The sequence below is a fragment of the Bos taurus genome, chromosome 26 (assembly GCF_002263795.3).
Source record: "Bos taurus isolate L1 Dominette 01449 registration number 42190680 breed Hereford chromosome 26, ARS-UCD2.0, whole genome shotgun sequence".
NCBI classification, from domain to species: Eukaryota; Metazoa; Chordata; class Mammalia; order Artiodactyla; family Bovidae; genus Bos; species Bos taurus.
The window spans coordinates 36956199-36962425 of NC_037353.1; the positions used below are offsets into that span (position 1 = coordinate 36956199).

Here is a 6227-nt window from a genome sequence, read left to right on the forward strand (position 1 = left end):
TTCCGCGCCGAGGGCCACGTCAACCTAAACCTACACCGCACTCCCCACCCCGTTCGGCCCGCAGGTCCTTAGGCGAATCCTCCCAAGCTGCGGCCTCCACGCCTTTCCCACAATGCACCGCGCCAGGCCCCGCCCCGCCTCGCCTAGGAGACCGCCGCGCGAGGAGCAGACCGGAGCCGGCTGCGCTGGTAGCTGCCGGTGTGGCTGGTCCAACCCCATCACAGGCGCGGCGGCCCAGCGGTCAGAGAGTTTTTTTGGTGACGTGAGAAGGAAGGATTAGAAATGAATCGAAAACCGTTCACAGATTAACATTTGGGGAGACAATTTATGATGCCTGTTTCACTTTTGGAGTAATGTGGACAGAAGTTCTCAAATTTGCATATTACATCAACTGGAACCAGTGGCATTATCTTAATGTTTATTTAAATCAGAACTTGTACAAGAAAAACAATGGGAGTCTGGTTAAATAAAGATGACTATGTCAGAGACTTGAAAAGGGTCATGCTCTTTTTTCTAGTAATGTATATGGCCATTTTAGTGGGTACAGATCAGGATTTTTACAGTTTACTTGGAGTATCCAAAACTGCAAGCAGTAGAGAAATAAGACAAGCTTTCAAGAAATTGGCATTGAAGCTACATCCTGATAAAAACCCGAATAACCCAAATGCACATAGTGATTTTTTGAAAGTAAATAGAGCATATGAAGTACTCAAAGATGAAGATCTGCGGAAAAAATACGACAAATATGGAGAAAAGGGACTTGCAGATAATCAAGGAGGCCAGTATGAAAGCTGGAATTACTACCGTTATGATTTTGGTATTTATGATGATGATCCTGAAATCATAACATTGGATAGAAGAGAATTTGATGCTGCTGTTAATTCTGGAGAACTGTGGTTTGTGAACTTTTACTCCCCAGGGTGTTCACACTGCCATGATTTAGCTCCCACATGGAGAGACTTTGCAAAAGTAGTAGATGGATTGCTTCGAATTGGAGCAGTTAACTGTGGCGATGATAGAATGCTTTGCCGAATGAAAGGAGTCAACAGTTATCCCAGCCTTTTCATTTTTAGGTCTGGAATGGCTGCAGTGAAATACCATGGTGACAGATCAAAGGAAAGTTTAATGAATTTCGCCATGCAGCATGTTAGAAGCACAGTGACAGAATTATGGACAGGAAATTTTGTTAACTCCATACAAACTGCATTTGCTGCTGGTATTGGCTGGCTGATCACTTTTTGTTCCGAAGGAAGCGATTGTTTGACCTCACAGACACGTCTCAGGTTAAGTGGTATGTTGGATGGTCTTGTTAATGTGGGATGGGTGGACTGTGCCACCCAGGACAACCTTTGTAAAAGTTTGGATATTACAACAAGTACGACTGCCTATTTTCCTCCTGGAGCCACTTTAAATAACAAAGAGAAAAGCGGTATTTTGTTTCTTAATTCATTGGATGCTAAAGAAATTTATTTGGAAATAATGCATAATCTTCCAGATTTTGAACTCCTTTCAGCAAATTCACTACAGGATCGTTTAGCTCATCATCGGTGGCTCTTATTTTTTCAATTTGGACAAAATGAAAATTCAAATGATCCTGAGTTGAAGAAACTAAAAACTCTACTTAAAAATGAACATATTCAAATTGGCAAGTTTGACTGTTCCTCTGCACCAGACGTCTGTAGTAACTTCTATGTTTTTCAGCCATGTCTAGCAGTATTTAAAGGACAGGGAACCAAAGAATTTGAAATTCATCATGGAAAGAAGATTCTATATGACATACTTGCCCTTGCCAAGGAAAGTGTCAATTCTCATGTTACCACACTTGGACCTCAAAATTTTCCTGCCAATGAAAAAGAACCATGGCTAGTTGATTTTTTTGCCCCTTGGTGTCCACCATGTCGAGCTTTATTGCCAGAGCTGCGAAAAGCATCAAAGCATCTTTATGGTCAGCTTAAGTTTGGTACATTAGACTGTACAATTCATGAAGGACTCTGTAACATGTATAACATTCAGGCTTATCCAACAACAGTGGTATTCAACCAGTCCAACATTCATGAATATGAAGGACATCACTCTGCTGAACAGATCTTGGAGTTCGTAGAGGATCTTATGAATCCTTCAGTGATCTCTTTGACACCTACCACTTTCAACGAACTGGTTAAACAAAGAAAGCATGATGAAGTCTGGATGGTTGATTTCTATTCTCCATGGTGTCATCCATGTCAAATCTTAATGCCAGAATGGAAAAGAATGGCCCGGACATTAATTGGACTGATCAATGTGGGCAGTATAGACTGCCAACAGTATCATTCTTTTTGTGCCCAAGAAAATGTTCGGAGATACCCTGAGATAAGATTTTTTCCCCAAAAATCAAATAAAGCTTATGAATATCATAGTTACAATGGTTGGAATAGAGATGCTTATTCCCTAAGAATCTGGGGTCTAGGATTTTTACCTCAAGCATCTATAGATCTAACACCTCAGACTTTCAATGAAAAGGTTTTACAAGGGAAAAACCATTGGGTGGTTGATTTCTATGCTCCTTGGTGTGGACCTTGCCAGAACTTTGCTCCAGAGTTTGAGCTCTTGGCTAGGACACTTAAAGGAAAAGTAAAAGCTGGAAAAGTAGACTGTCAGGCTTATGCTCAAACTTGCCAGAAAGCTGGTATCAGAGCCTATCCGACTGTGAGATTGTATCCTTATGAAAGGGCAAAGAGAAATACTTGGGGAGAGCAAATAGACTCTAGAGATGCAAAAGAGATTGCTACCTTAATATATGAAAAATTGGAAAAGCTCCAAAATCATGAGAAAAGAGATAAGGACGAACTTTAATGACGTTGAAAATGAAGAAAAAATTGAAAAGAAATCGACAGATGACATCAGAAGATACCTTTTCAGAAAGTTACTTATATTCCTGATGGGAATAAATGAACCTTATCTTGGACTTACAGTTGCACTGCCTGAATCTGTACAACATTGATATAAATGAAAGGTCTGCAGACTTTTCTATAAACGGACATATCATAAATATTTTAGGCTCTGTAGACCATGTATGGTTTTTTGTTACATATTCTCTGGTTTGGTTTTGGTTACAACCCCTTAAAAATGTAAAAACCATTCTCGACTCAGGGCTGTGTACAAATAGGCCACAAGCCACATTCAGCCTGTGGGCCACAGATTGCTGACTCCCAGAAAGGTGTTTAGGCTGGCTGGCCTAAGAAATAAAAGTGTATTTTATCACTTAACGTTTTGGGGCTGGCCTGTAAGGAGAACTTGGTTTTTAGTCACCTGTTCTAAAAAAATCTCGGAGATTGATGCTCTGACCATGTATTATTTCATTTAAAAAAACATTCAAAATGTGGGAAAACCATCTTTCTAATGGTTGAAGAATTGTTGTAATTTTTCACATATGACAAAAAATTTTCTAACAGTAAGTAAACAAATCCTATTGACTTATACAGTATTCATAAATATCTGAGGGGGTGGAATATATATAGTAATTAACTGGGCATTGTAAACTATCTCAAGTATTTCTGTTTTAAAGATAAGTGTTCATTTATTTTTTGAGCTGCTTTCATAATAGTTTTTCCCTGTGATGGTAATTGATTTTTTGAAGCATCTTTCTAATAATTCATTTTTAGCTCCTGGGCTTTGATGCGTGTCCTCCATTTACATTTGCCTTTTTTCCTTCAGAGTTGTGGTTTTTCATTCTTCAAAACTTTATTGGTCAAGAAGGAAAAATTTTGTTTGTTTCACTATAGCTCCTTATGATACTGTGGTTATTTCAATTATTTACTGTTGGAGGCTGCCATTTTCAGGTAAATATTGGCATAATAACTGAAGTTATTTCTGTAAGAAAATCAAATATAAAAATTAAAAAAAAAATGTGTTATTTTCTTTCGGAAAACAGATACCCCGTCTTACACACAAATATATACATACACATTTAACATCGCCTACTGTACCCATTCCTGACCATTTTTTATATCAACTCTAGACTAACACAGTCCTGGAGGGAACATGGCCTTTTGTGAATTTACACAAGTCATCTGGGGCTGGAGGAAAGAAATTGTCCCCAAGACACCTCTGATTGTTACCAATGGCATGAGCCTGGAAAGCTTGCTTCAAGCCTCTGAGTCTCACCATCCTTATAAGTAAAACAGCTGAAGTATCAAGGTTTCTGCAGGAGATTAACTACAAAAACTTTAGAAGTACGTAAAACTGAATAACGAATGCTCTAAAATTTTAAGTATGCTTGTTCGTCTTTTTCACAACATAAACCATCTTCATGCATAACAGAGGGGGGCTAGAAATTATTTCAGTCCCTGAGTCTGGGGGACCTGAAACCCCTCACATTTGGCAGGACAGACGCTCCGGAAGGTTTAAGACACAGTAACCCCCAGATGACTGCCATCTCCTTCTGCTCAGGGGGCGTCTGGCTTCCCCAGGCAGGTGTGTTCTCCATCCCGCTGAAGGCCTTGGTGGTGGGCAGAGCCAGATAAAGGAAGCCAGACAGGCTCTCTGAAGGTTAAGTAAATGAGACTCTGTTTGGCTAACACGCTGGTTATCTGGCCACACAGGTGTCCCAGGGTCTTTCTTTCCCTCACCTGGAATTTGGTATCACGAGGTTGCCAGAATCAGAGCCGAAACATATTAAATATGTTAATATTTAACTCCTCTGCAAACATAGCTACTGGCTTAGAAACGTCTAAGTTTGGATTTTTTACATTTAAATGTCCAAGGTTTGAGGGTCAAAACTGAATCAATGTTATGTAGTGCTCTGCTGAATCTAGGAGAAAGGAGTGTTTTGAATTATTTTTCAATTAAAGGCCACTTTCGGTGCCATATACTACCTGGGGAAGGACTGCTATGGCTCTGTCACCCCTTCCCAGGGTCCACCCTGTAGCCTGCAATCCTGAGATGTCAGGAGTAATAAAAGCTGGTGGAGAGCAGAGTTCCAGTGGTAGCTCCAAGCCCTACCTATGATGTTTGAGAATTTCCTCTGTACCCAGCACACATAAATTGCATCTGGGGACCTAGGCAACACTGGTTGAATTTTTACTAAAACTCGAGGTATCATTTGGCCTCAGATTGCTTTTGAAAACAATGGTCACCCTCAGGGTCTGAACTGAAAAATGTCCATTAAAATTAAAATTCTATAAAAAAGGAGTGAAGAGTAATTAATTTTTATAATTTAGGAAGAAAGGAGTTTTTTAAAACCAAAAATTGGAAAATCATCTGTCAAATTATTAATGTTTTGCTTAATATTTGCATCCAAATCTCATGGTAAAGTTTACAGCCCAGGATGAAAAATCCCATGGACAGAGGAGCCTGGTAGGCTACAGTCCTTGGGGTCACAAAGAGTCAGACATGATTGAAGCGACTGAACACACACACACATTCAATGTTCGGTACCAAAGCTGTTCTTGGAAGTAGGAGAAATTGTACAATAAAATAATCTCCATTAGTTAAGTTAATGCTAATTGACATAACCTGAAATATCAGTGGCTTAACATAATAGGAATTTATTTCATGCTTATGTAAAGTTCAAAATGGATGTTTGTGATTGATGAGAGCTTTCCTCTAAGCAGGGAACCCAGGCTCCTTCCAGCTTGTGGCTCCACCAGCTTCAACACAGTCTTCAAGGTCACTGTTCTTGTCTGCATCAAGCCATGGAAAAGAAGGAGCATGGAGGGTCACGTGTAGGTTCTTCATGAACAGGACTAGAACTGATACACATCTGTGCACTCACATCTTATTGGCCTGTTGATCTTGTGGCACATCTTGCTGCAAGAGAGATTGAGCAAGAGAGTTTAATTCTATTCTCTGTGGGAAGAGGCGAGCAATCTCTGCTATGAACTCTATAAACACCCATTCCTAGAAAGCATGTTTGTGATATGAATGAAACAATATGGTTCACAAAATTTTACAAGATTGAATTTAAGGGAAGTTATTCATCTGGAATAGACATGATAGACTGCTGATTATGTACAATTCCTTTCTTGGCTTTTATAACAGTTTTGGAAACTGACTCTTCCTAGAGCACTCTAAAATTTGAGCCTATCTCCGTTCATTAAAATATTCTCCATGGACTCTAGTCTCTGTTTCAGAACTTAGTGACTTTTAGTCCTAAGTCTACAATCTATACTGAACAAAGATCACCTAAATTATGGATTAAATTTGTATCTAAAATGCCTACTTAGAAATTCTGTATGAATTACTTGGTA

The 6227-nt window shown here is 39.4% G+C and overlaps 1 pseudogene; it reads left to right on the top strand.

Moving 5' to 3' along the window:
• The first annotated feature begins 136 nt into the window (after positions 1-136).
• LOC539876 (DnaJ (Hsp40) homolog, subfamily C, member 10 pseudogene) lies at positions 137-2944 on the top strand (annotated as a pseudogene).
• The last annotated feature ends 3283 nt before the right edge of the window (positions 2945-6227 follow it).